At 48.9% G+C, this 12193-nt stretch overlaps 1 protein-coding gene and 1 long non-coding RNA gene across 3 annotated transcripts in view; one reads left to right on the top strand and one right to left on the bottom strand.

Moving 5' to 3' along the window:
- SERPINE2 (serpin family E member 2) overlaps positions 1 to 7765 on the bottom strand; it is a 72212-nt gene extending 64447 nt beyond the window's left edge. Inside the window, exon 1 of the mRNA XM_060015503.1 lies at positions 7532 to 7765. The gene's annotated coding sequence lies outside the window, so the exon portion shown is untranslated. The remainder of the gene's footprint in view (positions 1 to 7531) is intronic.
- Positions 7766 to 7869: 104 nt separating this feature from the next.
- Positions 7870 to 11143, top strand: LOC132427972 (uncharacterized). Of its 2 annotated transcripts, XR_009520046.1 has the most exons (4): positions 7870 to 8007; positions 8370 to 8551; positions 9115 to 9260; positions 10444 to 11143. It is a non-coding gene; the product is annotated as an uncharacterized lncRNA (long non-coding RNA). The 2 variants fall into 2 exon arrangements; XR_009520045.1 differs by lacking the exon at positions 7870 to 8007 and having other exon boundaries at positions 8211 to 8551.
- The last annotated feature ends 1050 nt before the right edge of the window (positions 11144 to 12193 follow it).

Here is a 12193-nt window from a genome sequence, read left to right as displayed (position 1 = left end):
CAGCTCAGCCTAAGTTATTCCCCTGGACTCTGGGTATATGTACTCTACCTTTTCAATCCAAAGGTCAGTACTAATTTTAGCATCTGAGACCCAGGAAAAAAACAAGTATCTAAGGAACAACTGGGCCCAGGGGCCAAAAGGCATAAAAACATTACTTCAATCATAACACACAAATATTAGTCTGTTTCCATCTCTGTTTTGGTTGTCTTACTGAAGCAGATCATACAGCAAAGTGAGAAGCTGGTCTCTTGAAAGGAGGCCCGTTGTTTGACAGGAATTTCCTTTCGAGAGGTTATAAATATTGACGAGTCGTAAATCTCTGACAGCTCATGGTACCAGCTCACAGCGCACACATTTACAGACCTGGGTGCAGGCTCTGGCATTGACACGTACAGGTTGTATGAATAACCATGGACACCTGGGCAGCTCCACATTCTTCTTCACAACTGTCCGAGTGGGAATATTAGTATCTGTCCAACAAGCAAACATGAGGCTGGAGGCGATAGCACAGTGCCTCTGTCAACTGCAAACAAATACTAATGACAGTTGAGCTAACTTGCCTGTCCAGCACACCCTCTCAGTACTCCCTCCTCCCCTGACGGAAGGCTTGAACCTGTGACTCAGAATCTGGCCAGTCATAGCATCCCATTCCCCTGACCACAGCCATTGGTCCAGGGAAAGACACATGACCCAACCTGAGCCAATCAGAGCGCCTCCATACGATTTTTCCCACTGGAACTGACAGGAAGCTCATCTTTCCTCTTTGATCCTAAGGCTGTAGGGAGATAAGCCTGAAGATGCCTGCAGTCATGTCATGGTCCGGAGACAGGAGACATGCAGGGAGAGAAAAGAGGCCCAAGGCCCTGAGTCTCTAGTTCCAGTCACCTCCAAGGCCAAAGCACCTCCGCCATGGCTCGGGCGCAGCAGCATAAGCCAGTAGTTCCCCCCATGCTCTCCGTGTTTCTGAGTCAGTTATTTTGATTGGGGTTTCTGCCCTTATAACCAAAAGATAAGACGGTAGTTAAAGCTCATGTAATCCAATCAATGACCAAATCCTCAATAAAAATTTCTTCCTAAGTGGATTCCCCAGTTAAAAAAAGAAAAAAACTCTTTAGTAGAGGATGCAAACACTGCCATTGTCTATATAGCATTTTCTCGAAAGAAAGAAAAATCTATTTTCATTTGCAGTCACCATATACATTTTCCAGTGGGCTTCGTATTTGGGGTTAAACTCTCCCGCATATCCACATCCACTTTCAAGATTTGGTCCATAAAAACTTAGCCCCAAAACAAGTAGTTAATTTTTCTATAGCTGTATTAGTTGGCATTAAATGGAGCGGGGAAGGGAAGGGGGAGAAAGTACTGATGCTGTTTTTAGTATGTTCTTAGAAATTCCCCAGGTTACCGGACTTCTCACTGCTGCAAGGTGCGGGAAGGCATCACAAAAACGAAACAAAGTACATTCACCAAGATTTGCAGTCCCTAGAAGAAATCCTTTCTGCCTTTTCATCAGAGTTTTTCTGTTTTATATGAAGACCCCTCCACATTATCTTTCTCCCAAGAATTAACTGATAAAAATAGAAAGGCACAGTGGATTCCAATTCTCCAATTATCTTCTGAGACAAAGGGCAAAGTCTGAGGTCAGACTGAAGCAGGAGCATGGGGTATTCCTCATCTGATCTTGAATTAGGGTGTCCACCCCAACCTTTGAAGGAATTCAAGGGTGAAGTGGAGATGAAATGTTTGTCCAGACGCATGAATGGAATGACAAATAGAGGATTGCTTGGGCTCCGTGGCCATCCCCATGCACAAAGAGAGTCGCAGAAGGAACGCCAACTTCTCTGGGCTGGGCTTCCATCCAGCCCTAGAAACCTAACAGCAGAATAAGGGGAGAATCATTTACTGTGTAAATTGACTTGTCCCATTGGGTGAAAGGTAGCATTTCTCAAAAGAGAAATAAAATTGGCCTAGTCTTTCAGTGTTCTTAGACAAACTGTGAACTTATAGAAAAGAAATAACCTAAAGATGTAGTTTATTGCATTTCATTCCATTTCATACCTAAGGGTATTTTTTTAAAACCCAATATTGATTTTTAGATCAGGCGTGCGATCTACTCATGAGGAAAGATGGTTTTGGAAAGAGAAGACGGGCACATTTATGGTTGGAAACAGTGGTTTGCAAAGAAGATCCAAGTATATGGGACCCAATCTATTTAACATTTTTATAAATGCCTCCAAGTGGGAATACAAACTAAATAAATCTTCATGTTGGGCCTCAATGCTATTTATAAGTCCTGAAGAACCAAACTGAATATATATTTCTTAGGTTTAAAAGAGAGGGAAAATGAAAGAGAAGAATTTCATGTAGATAAACATAAAACAATGCATTTAAGAAAAAATTTCCCCTAGGCCTGATATTTATGAGAAAGCCGGATCAGAAAGGAAAATAAGCCAAGAAGTTAAATTGTTTCTTTAAATAAGGCAGCTTTGAGATCACTATTTCAACACGCCCATTGTACAGGCAAGGAAATTAAGTTCTAGATAGTCAACTATGTAAATCGTTTGTGGCATAGCCCAGACCCTCTCCCAACCCAGGGCTCTTTCCACCAAACCCGGCTTAAGACAGCCAAAAAACTGCCCTGGTAAAAACTGAAAAACAAAACAAAACGAAAAACAAGGGTCAGCAAGAGGGCCTGTATCACCCTTACCGAGAAGGTTAATGGAAATAAATCAGAAGGTATTCTCCTACCTTGTATAAACTGTGAAATACGAAGTACAGCCAGTGGACTTCAAGGAAGACAGAATGAAGCCAAAGAGGGTTCGGATGAGGGTAACTGAAGTGAACACAGACACAGAAGCACTTCTGTATTAGACTTCTGCTTTTTTCTAGGTAATGTTCTGTCTTTTAGAAGACATGGTTGATCAAAGATTTTTTTTTTTAATGTGAAGATATATATTAAATGCAGAAGTATCCGGCACCAGGGGTAGAGGTCTGGGAGGAGAGCTCCCCTTTAAGCCCCAAAGACAAGCTCTCTTTCATAAAGTGTGCAGCAAACTTATGAAAAATATGAATATGGTTTAGTTCAACAGCCATTAATGCCTTTGGGTCACGCACCACTGCTGGTACGAATGAAACCAGAACACAGGCACGACTTCACGGCACTAAGAATCTGGTGGGTAGAGTATGTTGCTATGACACAGTAACCGCCATCAGAGAGGCATCCACTTGGTAGGATGTACATGTGTGTGCACACCACACGTGTGCCACAGGGGACTGGGAGATACTGGTCTTCAGGAAAGGCTTTTTGGAACAGGTGATACTAGACATGAGTCTTGAAAAAGGGGAAGTTGGCCAGACAATGAATGCAGAAGATGGAGAAAGAGAATTCCAGGCAGAGGTCCCGTAGGAGCCAAGGCGGGGAGTAAGGGCACCGCCATGGTGTGAGGAGTCTGCAGGGAGTTCAGTTTTGCAAGAGAACAAAGTTTGCGGGAGGGTACAAGGCAGGGAGGTGGGAAAGGGTTGAAGAAAGCTTGGACTCTGTCATTACAAATGGCCGGCAGTCTGGGGAGTTGCTAGGGAGGAGAGCAGGGCACTGTGGAAAGTTCCCTGGCTGAGCGCTGAGGACTTCTGGGACAGGACTGCCCAAAGGCAGCTGAGTGACCTTGGGGACATACTGTATGACTCTGGGCACCATGTGAAATGGGCTCCGCCATGTTCCAAGGGCTGAGGTCTTCTGGGGCAGCCCGTGCCTTGGGATGTGGAATCAACCCTGCCCCGTCTCCTTCCAGAGTGGTTATGAGGGAGTGGGAAGGTGGTGAGGCCTGTGGAAACGGTTTATAAACAGCAGAGACTGCATCTCAGTAAGGGTGAGATAACACTGGAATTACATATTAGCGACCCTCCTTATAGAGGTTCAAAAGCATTTTGAGAAATGCAGGTACATCACCTTAAAAAGTCAATAGAAAGCTCACCTTTCTATCTGAGATACCTAGCTTGTGACACAACACAGCTACTCCTTCAGAGTCGGGGTCTGTCCCCAAGGCAAGAGGGAGGCACTGAGTTTTTATCAGGAGGGACACAAGCAGATTCGGATTTGAGGGCCCTGAGGTAAGTAGCCCCAGAAGCAATGTGGATGATGGCTTGAAAGGGGTGCAAAGCTAGTGCAACAGACCAGGCAGGAAACGGTGCAGTCAGCCACTCAGCATTCCCGGGCTGTTGACGGTCCCCCAGCCTATGGTTGGAAGCCCACGGGAGCTAGGAAGCTGCTGTAAATGGGGACCACGGGTGCAAGAGGAAGCGGAAAGCAAGCAGCCTCCAGCATGGCCAGGCACTGGGAGCTCCGTGCCAGCCAAGCGCTGCCACGTGGGAACGTAGGCCTCCTGTTCCAGGCCTCCTGGTTTTTAAGAGGAGCTATAAATCCAAGTGATATCGTAACATTTCCAAATATTCACACGATCTTTGTATACTTGTGTTCAAGCCAGCAACACACCTGCCAGCTGGAATTGCCACACTGGCCACCATTTTGCCACTTCTGGGCTCTAAAGCAGGGCAGGGCCATGGTGACTAGAGCAGAGGTTTATGGGATTTCACAGCACGAGAAGGACTCGGTGACTGGATGCGGGCGGCAGGCGGTTGCTGGAGGAGCCCAGCGTCCCTGGGAGGGAGGTTCCTGCTTTAGCACCTTGGTAAACAGCCGAGTCACCAGCAAAAAAAAAAAAAAAAAAAAAAAAGGATAAATTTTGGTCAAGGCTGAAACAGGTACGGAGTGGGTGATGAGAACTAAAATCAGTTTTCGACTTACTGTGGGTTTTTCTGCCTAAAGGGCATAGACTTTAGGTAACTAGCTGCAGGTACCAATCTGGGACTCACTTCGTACTGGTGAAAGTGGAAGCTGTGGGAATGTGGTATCCCAAACATTCTGCATGAAGCTGAAGAGGGGTAAGAACAGAGCCCTGGGTCACCCCAGGAGGTAGTGGAGGTGCCAGGGTGGCAGAAGGCAAACCAGGAGGAGGTGGCAACTAGGGAAGGAGAAAAGCATCCATCAGAAAAAGAGGAAAGATCCGTATCCGATGCTGCAGAGAGGTCTAGGACGCGTGCGCAGGACCACTCATGCAGGAGTTGTGGGGTCTTCTCCTACTTTGGGGAGTCTCTGGCCAGCTTGCAGAGAGTTAGGAAAAAAGGGAAGCCTGGGGAAGTGTTAACTCATTTAAGAAGCCTGGGAGACAGGTGGCGGCTGTAGGTGAGCTGGGGATGCATTGACAAGGGAGGTTATGGCATTTTAAAAACTGTTAAAAAAGAAAAGAGTTCACTGGGAGACATGAGGCACTGCCACAGGAAAGTCTTCTCTCTAACCTTCTCTAAGCCCCTGCCCCAACTTGATTTCTCTTCTATTATTCTGCCTTATTCTTATTTTATTAGAGCATAGTTAGGTTTCTTTGTGTCTGTTTGCTGCCACAGGAAAGACTGTTTCAAGAGAACAGCGACCGGCTATATTTACCATACACCAGGGCCTAGCAAAGTGCCTGGACACAACAGATGCTTAAGAAGATTTCTTGGATGTGGGTAAATCTGGAAAAATCTGTAGGAAGGAAATGGGGTAGGACGTGGGGAGACTTCAAACTGGTGACCCCTACTTTCTCATTAGAGTGGGCCATGAAAGGCACCTGCCAAACTGGAAGGAGGGAAGGGAACAGATCTCTTGTGTTCAAGAAGAGTTGCCATGGGAGTACCAGTTTGCAACCTGGAAGGAAGGAGCCTGTGGTGCAGAGACACTGAGGTGCTGATTTCAGAAGCTGAGCGTCTCTGGGTGAGGGCAAGACTTGGATGTAGAGGACCCAGTAGCTGGAGTGGGTGGGGGTCACTGGAGTCGAGATGGTTAAGGAAGCAGGAATCGGAAGCAGCCCCTACATGGACTGTGGGACTAGGGGAGGAGAGAAAGCCCACGGGCCAAAGTCTCCCATGCTGTGGGAGAGTGACTAGCTGGCAGAGAACGGCCACAGAGAAGTGTAGCTGGGACCCGGCTAGGTCACCACTCATTTCCCACTCTGCCACCTCAAACAATCTCTGACTAGTATTTAATCACTCATGTGGAACTGAAAATTACTGTCCTTTGGAGATTGAATCATTTCTGTCCTTTTCAAATTACACTACTATGTGAATTCATGGGAGGCAGAAATTTTCTGCATAGATTCATTTTTTTTAAAGAATAAGAGATAGGCGACATCTTGATGACCTTCAGTAATTGCCCTGCACTGTACAATATTTTTGAACATGATTTTAAGAAAGTATCAAAACTTGGGGTTGAGAGAAGCCTTCGATGATTTAGGCTAACACCTTCATTTGCACAGCTGAAGAAAATTTTTTGCTGAAATACGGCAAACAGTACATAATTACTGATTTAGATATGCAGTCAGCATTGAAAGTATCTTCAATTTTTGAAGTGTGCTTTAGATATACAAATTAGCAATGCTTACATTTTTTCCCCAGTTATCTGTGTTCAACTTTCCGATATAAAATCTCCGAAGCATAAAATTATCACGTAAATTGTTCCTGAACAGTTCAGAGGAGCAAACTGCTTCCTGGCTTGAAAGAGGAAGTCAAACCTTCAAACAGCTTTTTATGTTGATGCTAAATATAAATAATATAAATATAAAAACGTTCCCTGCGAAGTAGTCAAAGCAAGACACAGCAGCATTCGAGATTTCTCAAGAGAGACACACACGAAGACTATTTTTCGCTCATTAAAACACTAAAAACTTCAATAGCATCTTCCATAATACCTGAAGGTGGAGTGCTGTCTTATGTAATAGAAGTCTTCCCTCCGCACTCAGTTTGTAGGCAAATTAAACACCTAATTCCGCCCAGAATTTCTGAGTACTTTCACCTTACCTGTAGGCACTGATCAGCATTGCAATTCCCATTTCTACAGACGATGAAAATGGCAAAGATCAGCTCCATGGGCTTACATCGGTTGCCAGAAGCCAATTTAAAGGCTCTCCCCCAAATCACCGGTTACCCCCAGCCCGCTCAGGCAGCGGTAACAAGTAGGAGTCCGTTTGTCTTTCGCGAACAGGCGGCGCACACGCAAAGTACGGGGTAGGGGACGCCCGCGAGTACCTGGGTATCCCAGGTTCAGGGTCACGGGCGCCCGCTAGGCTGGACCGGCGGCAGCAGCAGACACGCTGGCCCCAGGACTCCCGGCCGCGCGGACACCTGGCCCGCCGGCGCGGCCCCTCCGTGCCCCGCCCGGGTCCTATTCGGGCTCCCCGCGGGCCGGGCACGGGTGCGGGGCGCGCACGCAGCTTTGACCGAGGCAGCCTGGCCGGGGGAGGCTGAGAAAGTTCCTCCTCCTCGACACCGGCGCCCCCGGCCCCGCTGGCCCCGCAGCCTCCCGGCCCGGCGCAAGATCGCCGCGCGGAGCCGGCGGCGCGCCGAGCCCCGGGACCGTCCCCGGCGCGGCGGGCAGCGCCTGCTGCGCCCCTCCCGCCCCGGGCGCCCGGGATCGGCCGCGGGGAGCGCAGCCCGTACTCACCGCCCCTCGCTCGGGATCCCCAGGTGGCGGCCGCGGAGCGCGGCGCGGCCCGAGCCGGAGCCGGGTGTCGGTGGGGCGGGGGAGTCGGAGGAGGAAGAGCGGCGGCGGCGGCGGCGGCGAGGAGGGGCAGCGGAGGAAAGAGGCGGCGACGCCTGCACACGCCTCGCAACCCGAGCAGCCCGGCAGCCCCACTGAGCCAGCGGGCCGGCCCCGGCGGCGGGGGCTTTATCGCGGCGCGCGCGGCCCCCGCCCCTTCCTGCCGCCCCCGCCCCCGCCCCGCCCCGCCCCGCCTTCCCGCCGCCTCCTTTGTGTGCCAGCGGCTGCCGCGTCCCCGCGCCCGCACTCCGGGGCGCCCCCGCTCCCGCCGCCGTCCCGCCGAGGCCGCCCCCCGCGGGTCCCCGTCCCGGGGCTGCGCCTAGAAGAGCCGGGAGACGCGCCGACCCCGAGTTGCGGCACCAGCCCGGCCTGAGCTGCACGTGGGTCGCCGGGCTCGGAGGCGGGGGGGGGGGGGGGGGGGGGGGCGGGGGGGGAGGTTTGGGAGGGGGAGGGACCCAAGGGCTCGCGGCGCCTCCCTGGGACGCAGGGCTGGTCGTCTGGGCTGCCCCCCTCCCCGGGAGAAACAGGGGGACGCCCCGGGACAGTGCCTACCGGTCCGGGTGATGGGGATAACGGTGCCAGGTCGCGACCGGGGAGGGACAGATCACCCCTCGAACCTCTTCGCCGGGTGCCCCAGAGCCGACTTCTCCCGGCCTCGCGAACAGAGGAGCCGCAGCTGGTCGCCTTAGGCAAAAGGCAGACCAGGGGATCCAGAAAACTGGATTCCTGGTTGCGGTGACAGCGTGAGGTACCCCGCAGAGACCTGGGAATCCGGCCCTTCCCAACCGGTTACTACAGCCGATGGGACCTCGTGCGCCGCAGAGAAGCACAGACCCCAGAGGCCGGCGGCAAATTACCGTCCTGCTCCCAGCTGTATGACCCAGATCTCCCGCATGCGGCCCGCCTTTGCATCAGCTTAGTTTTGTAGGTACCCAACTTTAATGGCATAATTTATGTTGCCCTTAGACAGTGCAGAACCCTCACCAGCAGGCCCACGGCCCCGACTGTGAGAAAGAAATATGGTAAATCTCCTAAGACACAGCCTTGAATTAAGCTTGCATCTACTCATTAGAGCAACTTGGAATCTTGGAAGGGTATTCACAGCCTCTCATATAGGGAAACATGCTATGGGAGTTTTGGCCCTAAAATTAAAAGGAAGCACAGTCCACAAAAAGAAAACCCACTTCATTGCTTTACACTCATGCCCAGTATTCATATTCAGTTACAGGCAGGATAAAAATCCTTTTTCCTGTTGTTGCCTCTGCCTGAAATGCTTTGTTTCTCCCCACCATCTTCCTGATGACTGCTTCCTTTTACTTCAGGTCAACAACTCAAATGTCACCTTCTCTAGAAACCCTTTCCTGGTCACTTGAGCTAAAGTCACCCGCCTTTCTCCAACCCATGACGTTCTTCATGGTCCTCAGCATGATTTGATTTTTTTTTTTTAACTTGTTTCTTGACTAGTTTTTTCCACACTTCCTCATTAGAATGTATGCTCCCAGAAAGGAAGGAATAGAAACCAGTTGAATGTGGTTTCTAACTCACCCGGTTCCTGGTGCCTGGAGCCAACACTCCACCTATAGTCTTTGCTCAAGAAATATTTGTGGACAAGTGCCAAGTGACTGTTAACATGGTAAGGACTGCTCCAGGGACAGTGTTATCATTTGGTCTCATCTGGGAAGGCAAGCTGGAGCTGGGAAGAATGAGGTGGGGATGGGAGAAGCTACAGGAGAAAGCCCAGAGGTGGGATTGAGCTTGGTGTGTTTGAGAAGCTAGGACCAGCGTCTTTCAGCTGGAAGGGAGTCATTCAGGGGACTAGTGGAGAAACAAACTATTATAGAACCAAGAAGTGGGTGAAGCCAGGTTATGAAAGCCTGCCCGATTCCCTGCATCCACTTCTATCTTTGTCACTTTTTAAAATTGAACATTTTTATTGAGATAATTGTAGGTTCACATGCAGGTGTAGGAAATAACACAGAGAGGTCTCTTGTATGCTTTGTCCCGTTTGCCCCAAGGGTAGCATTTTGCAAGACTACTGTGTAATATCACAATCAGTATATCAACATGTATACATTGATTCATGTCTCAAACACCTTGGGTAATTATTTGCCATTTCAAATTTTTAGTAAAGTTACTCTAAAATTTTGAAAGAAATGAACAAATATTATTTTTATAAATTTATTTATTTTATTTATTTATTTTTGGCTGCATTGGGTCTTTGTTGCTGCGCTCAGGCTTTCTCTAGCTATGGAGAGCGGGGGCTACTCTTCGTTGCCTTGCACGGCCTTCTAGTTGCAGTGGCTTCTCTTGTTGTGGAGCACGGGCTCTAGGGCACATGGGCTTCAGTAGTTGTAGCACGTGGGCTCAGTTGCTCTGCGACATGTGGGATCTTCCCGGACCAGGGCTCGAACCCATGTTCCCTGCATGGGCAGGTGGATTCTTAACCACTGCGCCACCAGGGAAGCCCAGAAATGAACAAAGATTATGTTAAAGGGTTTTGGTCTCTTGTTTTATTGGAACCAACTTTTTTTTAAAGGGGAAGAATGTTTTATTTTCCCAGTTAGAGCATAATGAGGGTCCAGATTCTTCATCTGTAAAAGACAGTCAGAAATCTTTGGGACTTACCTCTGACTGTTCACTTCTCTGCCCTACCCAGTACTGTTGAAGGAACATTTTGAGCAATGCTGTACATGACTTGTCAATTCTGAAATCAGACAGGATGCAGTGTTAACTAATATGCTAAACTATGCCTAACCACTAATGGGCCTTTCTCTCTCCTTGGACATTGGATGGGACTGCCACTGAGTGTCTCCCAGAGGGAAGTGTTTCAAGACAAAGACCCATTCTGCCAGTGGGCTATGCTGGGAATACCAACTATGCTTGTTACAGAATGTGCACGGCGACTGCTGACCGGCCTTCCCGATGCCAGCAAGAGGGTACAGAAGCAATCTCCCAAGCTTTCCACAACATTCAAGTGACCAGGCACTTTGACCCCCATCTTAGGGGCTGCCCCAAAGAAGCTGTGTTCCTACCTCACTTGGTGCCCCTAAGCGGCAGTTCAGACACCAGAGGGTGTATGACCCTTGTTGAAATGGATTTGTCATAGGTGTGTGCTTTCAATTGGCGTTTCCCTCCTGTCTTGTTTGAGAAATCCAAATCGTTTAATGCTCCTACCTGCTTCTTTTTGTACAACTTCACATTCACAGCAGAATTTCATTTTGTCCTTCAATTGTGTGGCTTGCCTTAATCCTCTGATAGAGCTTCAAATGGTTTATTCCTTAATTTTTTTTTTTTTTTAAGTGACCTGGAGTTTAGCCAGCTCCAGCCAGTCTCTGAGTTTGGCTTTGTGTCCATAAGCCGCAGTTGGGAGAAACGCAAGAAATGCCCAAACAGAATAAAACAAATGATCTATTTAGTCTCATTTCCTCTCTTGGAAGAGGTCCAGCTTTGAGTGCTTTGGAAGAAGATGAAAATCCCCCCACCCCACCCCCACTGCTCCCTCATACACCCAAACAGTATGACCTTGTATTTAAGTAAAAGCTATCCTTAGCTCCCAATGGGTGATGGTGTTTTGTCTGGAAGAGCTACTGATGTTTCTATAATAAGATAATAATAGTTGCTCCTCTCCTATCTAACCCCTATTTAAAATGCATTTCACCACAAGACGACTTGTTACACAACTTTATAGATGCAAATGCTGTTTCGTAAGGTTGTTTCAACCAGGGGAAAGGAGACTGGTTATAACAGTTCACTTAGACAATTAGTTTCTGGGACTGTTGCATTGGTATGAACTCTTTTTTAAAGCTTATAATAGGTATTTTTTGTCTTTTTATTTCCCTTTCAAGTTGGCTTTCAAATAATTCCAGTTTCCTCTTTCTGTAACTTCTGAAACAGACTCAACCAGAGCATCAGTTCACACTTTCCCACTCTCGTCGCTACTTTTCACCAAGGGCTTCAGAGAAGAGACGTCAGTAAGTGCTGGGCTGAGGATTATTTTCTACTTATATTTGACCAAAGAAGATGGGAAGCCCTAGGTGCTGAGGCTCACTGTGATGCTGACCCCTTCAAACAACAACCTAGCTCTTCTTCTCTTCTTCCTTTACCACCAAACAAGGATGCCGCCTCCCTTTTTTTTTTTTGGCGGTACGCGGGCCTCTCACTGTTGTGGCCTCTCCCATTGAGGAGCACAGGCTCTGGACGCGCAGGCTCAGCGGCCATGGCTCACGGGCCCAGCCGCTCCCCGGCATGTGGGATTTTCCCGGACCGGGGCACGAACCCGGGTCCTCCGCATCGGCAGGCGGACTCTCAACCACTGCGCCACCAGGGAAGCCCGCCTCCCTTTCTTTTATACTCTCTCTGCCCTCGCTTCTTACCTGCATCACTGTCTCCTCCCTCTCTCTCTTCCTCCACCCCGCCCCCGCCTCTCTCAAAGGTTACTAATAACTTCCCATGCCAACCCCAGTGGTTTTTCATCATTCTTTATCACCCTTGATCTCTTGGCAGCATATAACTCTGGTGTTTTGCCCATTTTTGAAATTCCTTTGCCTGTTTTCTCTCTTCTCCAAT

This window comes from Delphinus delphis, chromosome 7, assembly GCF_949987515.2.
Source record: "Delphinus delphis chromosome 7, mDelDel1.2, whole genome shotgun sequence".
Classification (NCBI taxonomy): domain Eukaryota; kingdom Metazoa; phylum Chordata; class Mammalia; order Artiodactyla; family Delphinidae; genus Delphinus; species Delphinus delphis.
This window is presented reverse-complemented; position numbering and strand designations above follow the sequence as displayed.